This window comes from Triticum aestivum, chromosome 2D, assembly GCF_018294505.1.
Source record: "Triticum aestivum cultivar Chinese Spring chromosome 2D, IWGSC CS RefSeq v2.1, whole genome shotgun sequence".
Lineage (NCBI taxonomy): Eukaryota > Viridiplantae > Streptophyta > Magnoliopsida > Poales > Poaceae > Triticum > Triticum aestivum.
In genome coordinates this window covers 641,219,785-641,233,424 of record NC_057799.1, presented here as the reverse complement: position 1 = coordinate 641,233,424, position 13,640 = coordinate 641,219,785, and the positions used below count along the sequence as shown (strand labels likewise).

The 13,640-nt window shown below is 45.9% G+C and overlaps 1 long non-coding RNA gene and 1 pseudogene across 1 annotated transcript; one reads left to right on the top strand and one right to left on the bottom strand.

The window, feature by feature from the left end:
• Positions 1-184: 184 nt before the first annotated feature.
• On the bottom strand, positions 185-3,399 carry LOC123050698 (uncharacterized). The gene is made up of 3 exons (XR_006423820.1): positions 1,935-3,399; positions 1,487-1,550; positions 185-816 (listed from the first exon to the last, which is right to left on the bottom strand). It is a non-coding gene; the product is annotated as an uncharacterized lncRNA (long non-coding RNA).
• A 357-nt stretch (positions 3,400-3,756) lies between these two features.
• On the top strand, positions 3,757-5,602 carry LOC123050697 (uncharacterized; annotated as a pseudogene).
• The last annotated feature ends 8,038 nt before the right edge of the window (positions 5,603-13,640 follow it).

Genomic DNA, 13,640 nt, shown 5'->3' with positions numbered 1-13,640 from the left:
AACTACTTCTTTAGACTGTAATATTGTCCAATGGCATGACATCTGGTAATTTTTTTTTCTGCCCCAAAAATCAACATGCTGGTGTTTAAGCATAAGGACATTCAATAATCAAGGAACTGATGGTAACAAATAAATATCAGTGATATAATTCATTCCTTTGCAAAGTTGTGAAGTAGCAGCACATCACATCACAGAAATCACAAGGGTGCAAAAAAGATAGTGTCACAACATTACTGACTACCAAGAAATTAAAACATAAATCGCTCTCCGAGGTTGAAAGCGTAACAAGAAACCCAATAATCATTACTGGCCAGTGAGGCGCAAGCTGGTAATATACATATACACGTGGCAGAAGAGACGACCTTGAACCATGCCTCCTCTCCTGCACACCCTGTACACGGCGCAAGCCCGATGTCGCCCATCCTTTGTGCGCCTTGCTGCTCTGGTGGCGGCACGCGAATGTGGGGAAGTCTTTCGCGCGAGGCACGGTCAGGTTCTCCCGGCACCCACGCCCGGGCCTAACATCATGAGCTCGGCGGGGTTGGGATGGTTGGAAGAGAAAATGTGTGAAAGTTACTTGCCTACATCAAGCCACTGTAACTTGAGCATCCTAATGTATGACCTGCTTACTTGAGGGGACAGAGAGAGCCTATGGAACGAAAGTTCCTTGGATAATATTGAGTTTCCATCAATGTTTCCAAAGGGGGATTACTCCAGCTAACTGGATTTCAGAAAAGAGCATGATTCTGAGGTTCTCCAACCGCAACCTCTGTTAATATTTTATTTTCCCATTGTTCCTGCATTTTACCCCATGTACTGCAAATTTTGCGAGTTAGTAAATAATTAAGTAAACCAATATCTAAAATTTATGGCATAGCCTATATGAACATAAATAGTGAATAACATTTTACGTGTTTCCACTATTTTTGCTCTCTAATTCGTAGGTACTTGTTATATTCAGTTTGTCACGATGAGATATGCTAATAAGCACGGACTGGACATAATTAAACCTCATCCGTTGTTCACAACTTTCATTTATTTACTTCTCTCTCTCTCTGTCATGAGATAGGGCAATAACCACAAAGGTGTACGCTATTGATCTGCTATTCACATCTTGCTGTCAGGTTGCTCAAAGTCTAAACTAATAATATAATGCTACATTATTCTCAACTAAAACCATGCCAACTTCTGAACTCCAGGCTACAGAGGTGTAGGTTGCTTACTACCTAAACGAAACTGATGAGTTCAAGAAAGATTAATTATACCATTAATCGATTATGAGAATGCATGTAGCACATCTTTCAGTTACATGCATCAAATTAAGGTTATTTAGCTTATACCCAAAACTGTACTGCATAGCATAATGTATCTCAGCTAATGATCGTGGGTGGAAACCCCATAAGACCAGGATAGAACAACATAATATATCCATGAAGATTTTCTCAATACAACAGTGTTCATTCTTAGCCCGGTAAGCCTGTAGTACCTGAGGAATGTGCGGCATAAAGTCCTTCTATAACTCCCAATCATGTGGGTTGAGTAATAACATCCTGGAAATGTAGACAAAAAATTATACCATAAAATATTTGTTTGCAAAACAGCTATTATACACATGAGGAGATGAGAAACTACTAAACTGAATCCAACCTTTGTTGCATTAATAGAAGCATTTCGAAATGTTGATTAATGGACAATAAAATAGGAAAGCCATATTTCTCCAACTTTAAAAACAAGTGATCTTGGTATGTATGTACATAATCTAGAGCCCGGCATCTATCCTTCACCTTGATATCAATTATCAAACAGATGTCAGATATACAACTACTTTCCCGTAATGCTAAATGATTCAAACTATTTAAGAGAACCGCAGCAGTCAATCGAACATGAAACAATGGAGATATGAACCAAATACTATGTGTAAACATTTTATAAACCTTTGTATCCCTTGAAGCTTCAGGGATATCTCATCGGCTATGTTGCATGCCAGTTGCAGGAAAAGGGCCATAAGGACCCCTTGGTTTAGAGGAACAGGGTTCGCTCCACACAGCCCTTGCAAATCAACCTGGCCGAATGGGCATTTAGAGTATCAGGTATCCACAATTATACATATGGTAACTAAAACGGTGTATGAGTTAACAAAACTGAGAAATTCTAGACCTTGCCGGGTTGAAAGCCAAGCTCATTTATACATTTCAAAACTCTCTTTTAAAATAACTAATAACTTTGAAGGCATACATGTAACTGTGTTCTACGTGTATAGAAATAATTCTCTCGTGAGGTTGTACCATATAACATAAATTTTCAGTCACTTGGTTCAGTTACGTAGAGATGGTGTTCTCATTTCCGGTTTCTAGTGGAGACAGAATAAACAACTTTCTTAGGTTCTCCAAGTAGTATGATTGGTACCAGGCTCCTGTAGCTTCAACGATGGATGGTTGAAAAACTGCAAACACACTCAAGTGCTAGAAAAAACAAGCAACACAAATAGAAGTTCCCTCGGTTAGCAATATAGTGTACCGCTTAAAAAGAAACTTGGATGCTTAACTGAATTTTGTCTATGCTTCAATTTTAGAAGCCTAATTGGTGCTAGGCATTTGAGAAGCTTACCCCAACTGATGCACAGGATTTACAACTACAAGAAGAGATGTTAATACAAATATTCATTCTACTCTAATGTGGAAAAGAACAATAAAATTGGAACATAAGCAGAAAGATAAAATGAGCACCTACTGAGTCACCTGTATGCTATGGATCTTCCGCCTCACAGACTCTGTTGACCTGCTTAATGCACGGCAACGACGCTGCTTCTTCTGCTGCATCCGGTCTTGGGCTCCATGACCTAATAAACCACTGATTACTCCACCACTGGCTGCCCCTGCTAGCCTTCAAAACCAACATCTTCCACATTGCGCCAAAGAGGAGCAGAAAACACAGACTGGAAAATTGCATATGGGCCAACGACAGAGGATCCAACGGAGTTCCGATCCGCAGTATGTCAGCCCGAGAGACGAACCCGACGGCGGCGGTGAATCGTTGGGTCGCCTGCCGGCCCGCGTCGGTGACCTCAGACCGTCGCTGGCGGGTGGTCGCGGAGGTCGTGCATGTAGCATCGGTGAAGGAAGATCTGAAGGAATTCGCCCGGACCGCCCGCGAGTTACACGAAATTCAGCGGAGGTACGCGTAGATGCGAAATCGACGGTGAGACCAAGCGGATCAAACTCAACTAACTACACCCACCGGAACATCACTGGGCAGCGGGAGGAACCACAATCACCTGCGGTGAAGGCCGACGAGGAGGAGGCGCGGGATCTCGGCGTCCTTTCAGATCTCGGCGGCGGCGAAGGGGTGTCCTGAAGGGGATCAGCGGCGACTCCTGAAGGGGATCGCCGGCGGTGGCGGCTGAAGGGGTGAAGGGCGGCGGCGGCGAAGGGATGAAGGCTGCGACGAACGAGGGCAGGAAGTCTAGCATGCGAGTCGTTCTCGCTCGAGGGCATGTGACGTCGCTCGTACGTGCGGGGTTTTTTTCGCTGATTTTTTTTAGGTTTTTTTATCGCTGGTTAATCTTCGTAGATTTTTTCTTTGGTGGTTACGAACTGAAGAGCGCGAGATGGTGGAGGACTTGGTACGTGATTTTTTCGGTTAATGGCGGGTCAGCGTGAAGTGGGAGGAGGTATCAAAATAGGTACCAAAAAACCGGTTGAGGTGGGACGAAAATAAACCTGAAACGGAGACTATAAGTAGAGATTCCCTCCCTCCCCCGCCGCCGCAGCCGCTCTGCTCCAGGTTCCCCGCCGCCGCCGCCGCCGCTCTACTCCAGGTTCGCCGACGCCGCCGCTGATCTGCTCAAGGTTCGCCGCCGCCGCCGCCGCCGCTGCTCTGCTCCAGGTTCGCCGACGCCGCCGCTGATCCGCTCAAGGTTCGCCGCCGCCGCCGCCTGTAGATCTGTGTCAACTTGCTTCGATTTGCTGTAACTCTTGTCCTTATTCTACTACTTCTTACCCTCCCAGGAGATCGTTGGAGAGTCGATCGGGGATGAGCGGAGGCATGCGGCAGATCCTGAACTTGGGGCTGTATGACGGGCTCAAACGCGCGTATTCGCTGCGGCGCCTGAACCTCTCCAAGATGAAATTTTTTCACCCGACGGCAGAAGAGGCGGCCGCGCATGGCAAGGTGCTGCCCGCACTGGCCCTCGACAAGGCCCGTGCCACCAACAGGAAAAGGATCTGCAACACTAAACTGGCGACGGCGGAGGCGGCGGCGCCCAAGATGGATATCCCAAAATCCGACCTGGTCATGGGGCCACCGCAAATCTCCCCCTGCCTGGCCTCCCGTCGCTTCGTCCATTTCTTCCCCACCGCCTCGGAGAGCAAGATCATCTTGGGCGACCGCGGGAACCGCATGTTACGCTTCAACATCGTCGATGGCTCCCGCTACATGGATACCCTGCCATGCCTCCACGGACTCAAGCAGATGCCGATGGTCATCTCCGTCCCTCCAACGGACGTGCACCTTCCTGATGGCGAAGACACTGGCGACCTCTACATCATCGATGGCCTCCTCCATCCGGACAAGGCGGAGGTGCGCCCGCAGTTCGAGGCCCTGGTGTGGAGGGGGTTCCCCAAGTCCGCCGTATCTAGCAGGTTCTGGCACTGCGACATCCTCCCTCTGCCGCCGTGGATCAGCAAACCACAAGCACGGCATGGTCTTCGGTCACGCCCTCGTCGACGACAGCATCTGCTTCTCCATCTGTGGAGCCGAGGGTGCCGGCACCTACTGCTTCCACATCCCAACTCGTGAGTGGAGCAAAGCTGGCGACTGGCTCATGCCCTTCAATGGCAAGGCGGATTATGTCCCCGAGCTTGGACTCTGGTTTGGCATCACACAAGACAACCACCCTTGCGCTGCCGACCTCTCAGGCCTCGTCAGAGGGGAGGAGCTGTCGCCAGACAAGATGCGGATCTGGGAGCGTGATGACCTGCCAGAGGAGTGGCAGCCAAAGAGCTTGCACAATTCCTGTGCCGTCAGCCTTGGTTCTGGCAGATTCATCATCGTGGACTTCTTGAATGTCATGAAATTCAACAAGGAATGGAACGAGATGGATGCCGTCAAGGAATTTGCCCTCTTCACCGGTATGGAGCTAGCCTTCAGCAACGGCAAAGGCAAGAATGGCAGAAATGGTGCCAGCAAAGACAATGGCCACCACAGTAGTGGCACCCATTGCTCCGGCAATGAGAGTTGCAACTGCAGTGTCTCTGGCAACAAGAATGGCGGCAAAGGCAAAGGGGTGATGCGCGGCCTCCGTGTGATCAAGCACAAATCCCATCGCTACATGTTTAAGAAGCAACTGAGGATCGAGGCAGTGCTCTGAATGATTCAGCAAGTCATTTTGAACTGCAGCTAGTGTATGCATGCTTGCATTCTGGCACTTAATTTGCTATCAGTGTGGTGTTGCTGCTCCCTGTTTACAGCAAGTAGTATTGACCTAGTGTTATGTCAGCTTAAATAATCGATCTTGTTATATGATGAAACATGCTATAAATTGTACCTCCCTGGTGTTATTCTGGATCATTCCATCTAGTATTCAGATTTGCTGCTGACCAAATAATTGTTTGATGTTTATTTTGAACTGTTGTGCTAGTTGAAGAATCCAATCTTATAGGTAGAAACAAAAATAAGTAGATCATATAGTATATAGTAATACTGGTTCAGTTTCCAGAGTTGATTTCAAGTAACTACAGTTTGGTAATGAACAAAAATACTAGCAGTTTGGTCAAGCACAAGCTCTTCATATTCAAGTCACCGACAATGTTGTAACTAAGTTAAAACTGAGCACTTGCAATTGAAAATAAAAAAAATCATTCTCTTCACTTCAGGTAGGAGTATGAGAGTGGTAATGGAATGCAGCTTCCAGTTTTTATTTCTTTTGGCCTGCTTTTCACCTGGGCGCTGGGTGTAATGGCTATAAAACCACCATTTCCTTCCGTTTTGGACTATCATGGTGTGATTGGGTTGTAACCCTAGCTTCTAGTGCCCTTTGGCAATATAAACCTAGCAAATCAAGCCAAACTTGCTCCGAATCTCTGAAATTCTAGTGTTAAATTCAGTTAGCGATAGTTAGTTCCGGGCAAATGATGTCTTAGAGCCAGTAAATCCTTGGAGGCAGCATGGATCTGGAGTGTCAATGAGGTTGGGTTCTCTCATAAAATCCTTTGTCAAGCTTGGATTCCGGAGGTGTGGTTCCTTGTCAAGCTTTGGATTTGTCGGGTGGATTCAGCCTGGTTATTACCGGAGAACATCTCTTCGGTGGTAAAATCCCAGCTCCTGATATTGGAAACATGTTGCACCAGTCTGTAGATGAACGGGTGCGACTATGTCTTGCCTTCAGTGAGTCCTGGCATTGGACTCGCTGAGCCGGCCCACAAGCGCGGAAGGCCACTACCTCCTTTTCCTGCCTTTTTTTACGTTTTCGGTTTTCTGTTTTACTTTTTATTTTTTACTCTTGTTTATACTTTAAAATATTCTGAATATGTATATAACAAAAAACACTCTTCAAAAAACATTTAAAAAAAATGTTGAACATGTATTTGAAAAATGTTGAACAAATATTTGAAGAAAATGTTGAACAAGTATTTGAAAAAATGTTGCTCATGCATTTGAAAAATATTGAACAAGTATTTGAAAAAATGTTGATCATGTATATAAAAGTGTAGAATGAAAAACATAAAAAAAATGAAAATGTTGAACAAGTATTAAAAAAATGTTGATCATGTATATAAAAATGTTAACAAGTATTTGAAAAAATCTTGATCATGTATATAAAAATGTTAAACAAGTATTTGAAAAAATCTTGATCATGTATATAAAAAGCGTAGAATGAAAAACATAAATAAATGAAAATGTTGAAAAAGTGATGCTTTGGAGATGGAGATCAAAAGCACGAGATGATGATGGCCATATCATGTCACATATTTTCGATTGCATGTGATGTTTATCTTTTATGCATCTTATTTTGCTTAGTACGGCGGTAGCATTATACGATGATCTCGTCACTTAATTCAATGTAAAAGTGTTCTCCCTGAGTATGCACCGTTGCTACAGTTCGTCGTGTTGAGACACCACGTGATGATCGGGTGTGATAGACTCTACGTTCACATACAACGGGTGCAAGACAGTTTTGCACATAGGGAATACTTGGGTTAAACTTGACGAGCCTAGCATGTACAGACATGGCCTCGAAACACTGGAGATCGAAAGATCGAACGTGAATCATATAGTAGATATGATCAACATAGAGATGTTCACCATTGATGACTACCCCATCTCACGTGATGATCAGACATGGGTTAGTTGATTTGGATCACATATCACTTAGATGACTTGAGGGATATCTATTTAAGTGGGAGTTCTTAAGTAATTTGATTAATTGAACTTAATTTATCATGAACTTAGTCCTGATAGTATTTGCATATCTATGTTGTAGATCAATGGCCTGTGATACCGTTCCCCTGAATTTTAATGCGTTCCTAGAGAAAGCTAAGTTGAAAGATGATGGTAGCAACTACACGGGCTGGGTCCGTAACCCGAGGATTATCCTCATTGCTGCACAGAAGAATTATGTCCTTGATGCACCGCTAGGTGACAAGCCCCCTGATGACCCACAAGTATATGGGATCAATTGTAGCCTTTTCGATAAGTAATAGTGTCGAACCCAACGAGGAGCAGAAGGAAATGACAAGTGGTTTTCAGCAAGGTAATGTCTGGAAGTGCTGAAATTGTAAGTGACAGAGTAGTTTGATAGCAAGATAATTTGTAACGAGCAAGTAATGATAATAGTAAAAAAAAAAGTGCAGCGAGGTAGCCCAATCCTTTTGAGGCAAAGGACAGGCCAAAACGGTCCCTTATAATAAGCAAAGCGTTCTTGAGGGTACACGGGAATTTCATCTAGTCACTTTTATCATGTTGATTCGATTTGTGTTCGCTACTTTGATAATTTGATATGTGGGTGGATCGGTGCTTAGGTGTTGTTCTTACTTGAACAAACCTCCTACTTATGATTAACCCCCTCGCAAGCATCCACAACTACGATAAAAGTATTAAGAATAAATTCTAACCATAGCATTAAACTTTTGGATCCAATCGGTCCCTTACGGAATAGCGCATAAACTAGGGTTTAAGCTTCTGTCACTCTCGCAACCCATCATCTAATAACTACTCCACAATGCATTCCCTCAGGCCCAAATATGGTGAAGTGTCATGTAGTCGACGTTCACATGAAACCACTAAGGGAATCACAACATACATACTATCAAAATATCGAACACATATCAAGTTTACATGATTACTTGCAACAAGATTTCTCCCATGACCTCAAGAACAAAAGTAACTACTCACAAATGATAATCATGCTCAAGATCAGAGGGGTATTAAATAGCATATTTGATCTGAACATATAATCTTTCACCAAATAAACCATATAGTAATAAACTACAAGATGTAATCAACACTACTAGTCACCCACAAGTACCAATCTATAGTTTTGATACAAGGATTGAACACACGAGATGAACTAGGGTTTGAGAGCAGATGGTGCTGTTGAAGATGTTGAGGGAGATTGCCCTCCCGAAGATGGGAGAGTTGTTGGTGATGATGATGACGATGATTCCCCCACTAGTAGGAAAAGGGGCTTTTACCCCGGTTCATAAGGGCCTTTAGTCCCGATTCAGGAACCGGGACTAAAGGGTCGTTACTAATGCCCTAGCCCTTTAGTCCCAGTTCTTACACGAACCGGGACTAAAGGCCGTCCACGTGGCCGGTGCGGGGAGCCCAGGCAGGAGGGCCTTTGGTCCCGGTTGGTGCCACCAACCGGAACCAATAGGCATCCACGCGTCAGCACCTGGCAGGAGCTGAGGTTTTTGTTTTTTTGAAAGGGGGTGGTTTAGGGGTTTTGGGGGGTTAATTTAGGTGTTCCATATATTGTGTTAGCTAGCTAATTAATAGAGAGAAGTGTCCTCTCTTATCTCCGTGCTTGGTCGACGCTACGTACTATATACGTATGGAGAGGAGTAGACACGCTAGCTAGTAATCAAATGAAGGAAACAGAAGATCGTCATGAACATATGCATACAGAGAGAAGTGATATCGACCACCTCTCCTTCTCCGAGATATTGGTCGAACAACAAGTTCTCATATATCTATCCGACACTACCGGCTACATATATACAATAATTATCTCTTACAATACAATCTCCTAATTATATTGTAGGAACACAGGGTCCACATAGTATTCTCCGTTTTCAGCGATCACGTGGTCAAGGAAGAATGCCGCCAATTCCTCTTGAATTCCTAGCATACGATCTTCTGCTAGGAGTTGATCCCGCTTCCGAAAAATCTAATTTGAAGAAGGGGGTCAATACATATATATATGAATAAATGAAACTCAACACAAATGATGGTAATAAAATAAAATTGTGAATATTATTGCTTACGCACTTCATATTGTTCTTCAGTGGAGCCCCGCTCACAGGTATGGTAGCGGATGGACTCGCAAACGTAGTATCCATAGTAATTATTCCCGGGTTGCTGCCACAACCACTTTACAAGAAATAGAGGTCAATCAAACTGATAAGCAAGCATGCTAAATGGTATTGATCAAACTAGCGCTTGAATCACTAGGAGATGCGCGGAACATGCTACTATAGTACTTACTTTTGGGTGTCTAAATTGCAGCTGGTTCGGCAGTCCCGGGGCTTTTGAGGTGAATTTTCTCCAAACCCTTTACTTGATATCAGGAAATGAACAAAGTTGCTGATATGGTGGATAATGATCGATTTAACTTACTTCTGGAGCATTTGAGTCATGTTCGCATAGTCCTGGGGATCTTTTCGTCTCGAGTCTAAGACGGTTACTACTCCCAGCTCAAGCTTAATCTCTAGGAGAATATAGTGGAAGCTGCGCATGCATGCATAAGTCATCAATTACATTACCATAACCTGGACTAATAAGGGAAACCGAATATGCAGAAGACAGTAACACTCACTTGAAGTTGTAAGGTAAGAGTATTATATCTTTGTTTTGATTTAATACCAAGGATTGTAGCAAGTTGGCCTCGGCTTCTTTGGGATGTTTTTCAACCGTATATGCATCTATGAGATTTGTGTTGATGAACCCAATATCACCGATTTGTCTTTTCTTCAATTCGGCGATCTTCAATCTGCATAATATAGTGAGGATAAGTATAAATACATGCAATGAAAGAGCTGACCTATATAGAGAGACTTAATGACAGAAGTAGTACTACTTACAGACAGTAGCAAGTGATCGTTGTTTTATCGAGGGACTTTAGATTGTAAAACTAGAAGAAATCCTCAAATGGAACATTCAGCAGTTCAATTCCAACGAGGTCATGCTCCGGTTTAACTCTCAGCGTCAAAGTACTCATCCCATCAGACTCTCTGCAGGTTTTCATGTACCAATCATGTAGTCTTCGCATCATCGTGCTTAGAGATCTGACATCTTTGACGAGAGGCTTCCCGAAATGGTATTTGTGGTTGTCCACCTCCATGATTTCATAATGTACATCGTCGGGCAGGTAATCTCCAAGATTGCTATAACCGGGCACCATACCCGGATCATTAGCGACGATGTCTTTTGACACCTTGAGCGGGGGGCACGATTGGTTCGCTTGTTCGCCGAGTTGGGCAATTTTTTTCCCAGCTCGTCGTTCTTTCATCCTTTTATCACTGACAGTACTTCCCGACCGCTCCGCTTCGGCATATGCCTTTCCAAGAACGCGCTCATAGTTGCCTCTTGGCGGAGACTTTGGTGGTTTTGTCAGGGCAGCCAGAGTGCGCTTTGCTTTCACCGGATCTACCTTCTCCTCCGGAGGTGGATGTTTCTTTGCTTTGACCCCTTCAAAGAAGTTCTTCACTTCGGCTCGCACGATCTTCGCGTTCTCCTCCTCGGTCCTCTCATATGGTAACTTCTCTTGAGTCTTCAGAGAAGGACCGAGAATCTGTATTGCCTCCCGCCTCTGGCAGCTGTACTGCTAGACGCCGGCAGAGCAGACGGAGCGGCTACGGCTGTCTTCTTTCCTTGCTTACGAGGCGGAGGAGAAGGACTACGACGCGCCGGAGCAGCCGCAGCGGCGGCGGGTCTCTTCCGCCCTTGCTGACGAGGCGGAGAAGGAGGAGGCTGGCTGCTCTGGCGCGCCGGCGCTGGCGGAGAAGGAGGCGGAGTGCCGCCACGCACCGGAGAAGGAGGCTGAGTGCCCTGATCACTCGCCGGAGGAGGAGGCGGAGGAGGAGGCGGAGTGCCCTTACTCGCCGGAGCCATCCAGTTCGGAAGCTTGATGAGCTCCTTCCGCCATAGGCATGGAGTCTTAAGAGCTAAACCCAGCCGAGTCTCCCCTTCACCGGTAGGGTGGTCAAGCTGGAGGTCCTCAAATCCCTCCGTTATTTCATCCACCATCACCCTAGCATATCCTTCTGGAATCTGCCGGCAGTGGTAGGTTGCGCCGGGTTCAGTAGGTAAAACAGAGCCAACAGCCGCCTTGACTTTCAAGTTCTGCCATTCCGCCATAAGGTGGCAATGTTGAGACTCCGTGATAGAATCCACGGGGTAGCTAGGAGTAGCCACATGCTCCAGCTGAGGCAGCTCGGTGGAAGCCACGGTGCTTCTACGCTGAGATGGCGGTGTAGCTTCAGGGGCAGTTTCGGCATCTCTATTGTCGTCTCGTTCCTCTAGCACTTGAACCCTTTCGTGCAGACGCTGAATTTGGATCTGCTCCACTTTTTTCCTCCTCTCCTGGGTTTTGTAACCGCCCGCGTCCGGAAAACCAGCCTTCCACGGAACGGAGCCTGGCATGCCTCGTGTCCGTCCAGGGTGCTCAGGATTCCCGAGGGCCATTGTGAGCTCGTCGTTCTCTCTGTCTGGAACGAACATCCCTTGCTGCGCTGCATCGATATAGTGCTTAAGCTTCTTGACGGGTATTGCAAGTTGCTCGTCCGTCCAACGACACCTCCCTGATACAGGGTCCAAGGTTCTGCCAACCCCGAAGAACCAAGTCCGGCAACGGTCTGGCCAGTTCATTGTCTCTGGTTCGATCCCTTTATCAAGCAGATCCCTCTCAGACTTGGCCCACTTAGGCCGGGCTTTGAGGTAGCCACCTGACCCCGTGCGATGGTGAAGCTTCTTCTTCGCAACATTCTGCTTGTTTGTCGCTGACATCTTCTTACTCTTTTCCGATGTCTTGTGGGCCACAAATGCGGGCCAGTGATCTCTGATCTTCTCATACCGGCCGACGAATTCTGGTGTCTCTTCTTTGTCGACAAAAGTTTTCAGCTCATTCTTCCACCTCCCGAATAGGTCTGCCATCTTCTTCAGAGCATGAGACTTGATTAATTGCTCTATAACTGGCTTCTCCGGATCCTCCTCTGGTGGTAGGGTGAAATTTGCCTTCAGCTCAGTCCAAAGATCATCTTTCTGCATATCATTGACATAAGACACCTCAGGGTCTTCCTTCTTAGGCTTATACCATTGGTGGATGCTGATCGGGATCTTGTCCCTAACTAGAACCCCGCACTGAGCAGCAAAAGCATCCTTTGTCCGGAGGGGTTCAATCGGTTGGCCGTCGCGCGGGATTGCTGTGATCTCAAACCTTTCATCCGAGCGCAACTTTCTCTTCGGGCCTCGTCTCTTTACCGCAGTTGTGCTCGATCCGTAGGGCTAGAAAAAAGAAGAAAGACGAGTGTTAATTAATATGTGTACATACCAAAACAATGAATGCATCAATTAGCTAGTCAGCACAGGCTTAACTAATATATTTACCTGGCCGGACTCTGTTCGGTCACCGGAGCCGTCACCACGGGCTCCTTCTTGCACCAGCATTGGGTCACCGGAGCCATCATAATTATGTCTTTCCTCCTCCACTCTTCGATCATCGCAGCCTGCTTCTTCACCCTGTTCTTCCAGACCATCATTGTCGTTAAGATACGACAAGATATCACCTCCGGCTAAGATTATGTCCCCCAACACATCTTCTGCTTGCTCATCTCGTCCGTGCTCCATTGTTTCTGCAAATATTACAACATGGCAATTATTACACAAACATGACAGCAGGTGGATATATTAGTGCAAACGTAGACCTAGCTTATTCCGGGTTTGGGGTGGCCTAGGCAACGCTTCAAGGGTAGGGGCGCGGCGGGAGGGGATAGGAGACCGACATCGTTTTTTTCTAGGGTTTGGGTGTCCTCGAGAGTTTTGGTCGAGCGAGAGGGCCGGGGGGTGCTCCCGTGGTATAAGTTATCACGGTCGAGAGGGGGTATACATATCGACCGTCCATCATGTCGAAGTTATCTGGGAGGGAGTTATATATATCGACAACGACGACATACATACACGGGAAAATAATGTTATCGGGGAGGGGGTATATATCGACCCCCCCCCACGTGTTGAAGTTATCGGGAGGAGGTTTTATATCAACAACGACGACATACATACACGGGAAAATAATGTTATCGAGGAGGGGGTATATCGACCCCCTCGTGTTGAAGTTATCCCCCCTCGTGTTGAAGTTATCGGGAGGGGGTAATATCGACAACGACAACATACATACATGGGAAAATAATGTTATTGGGGAGGGG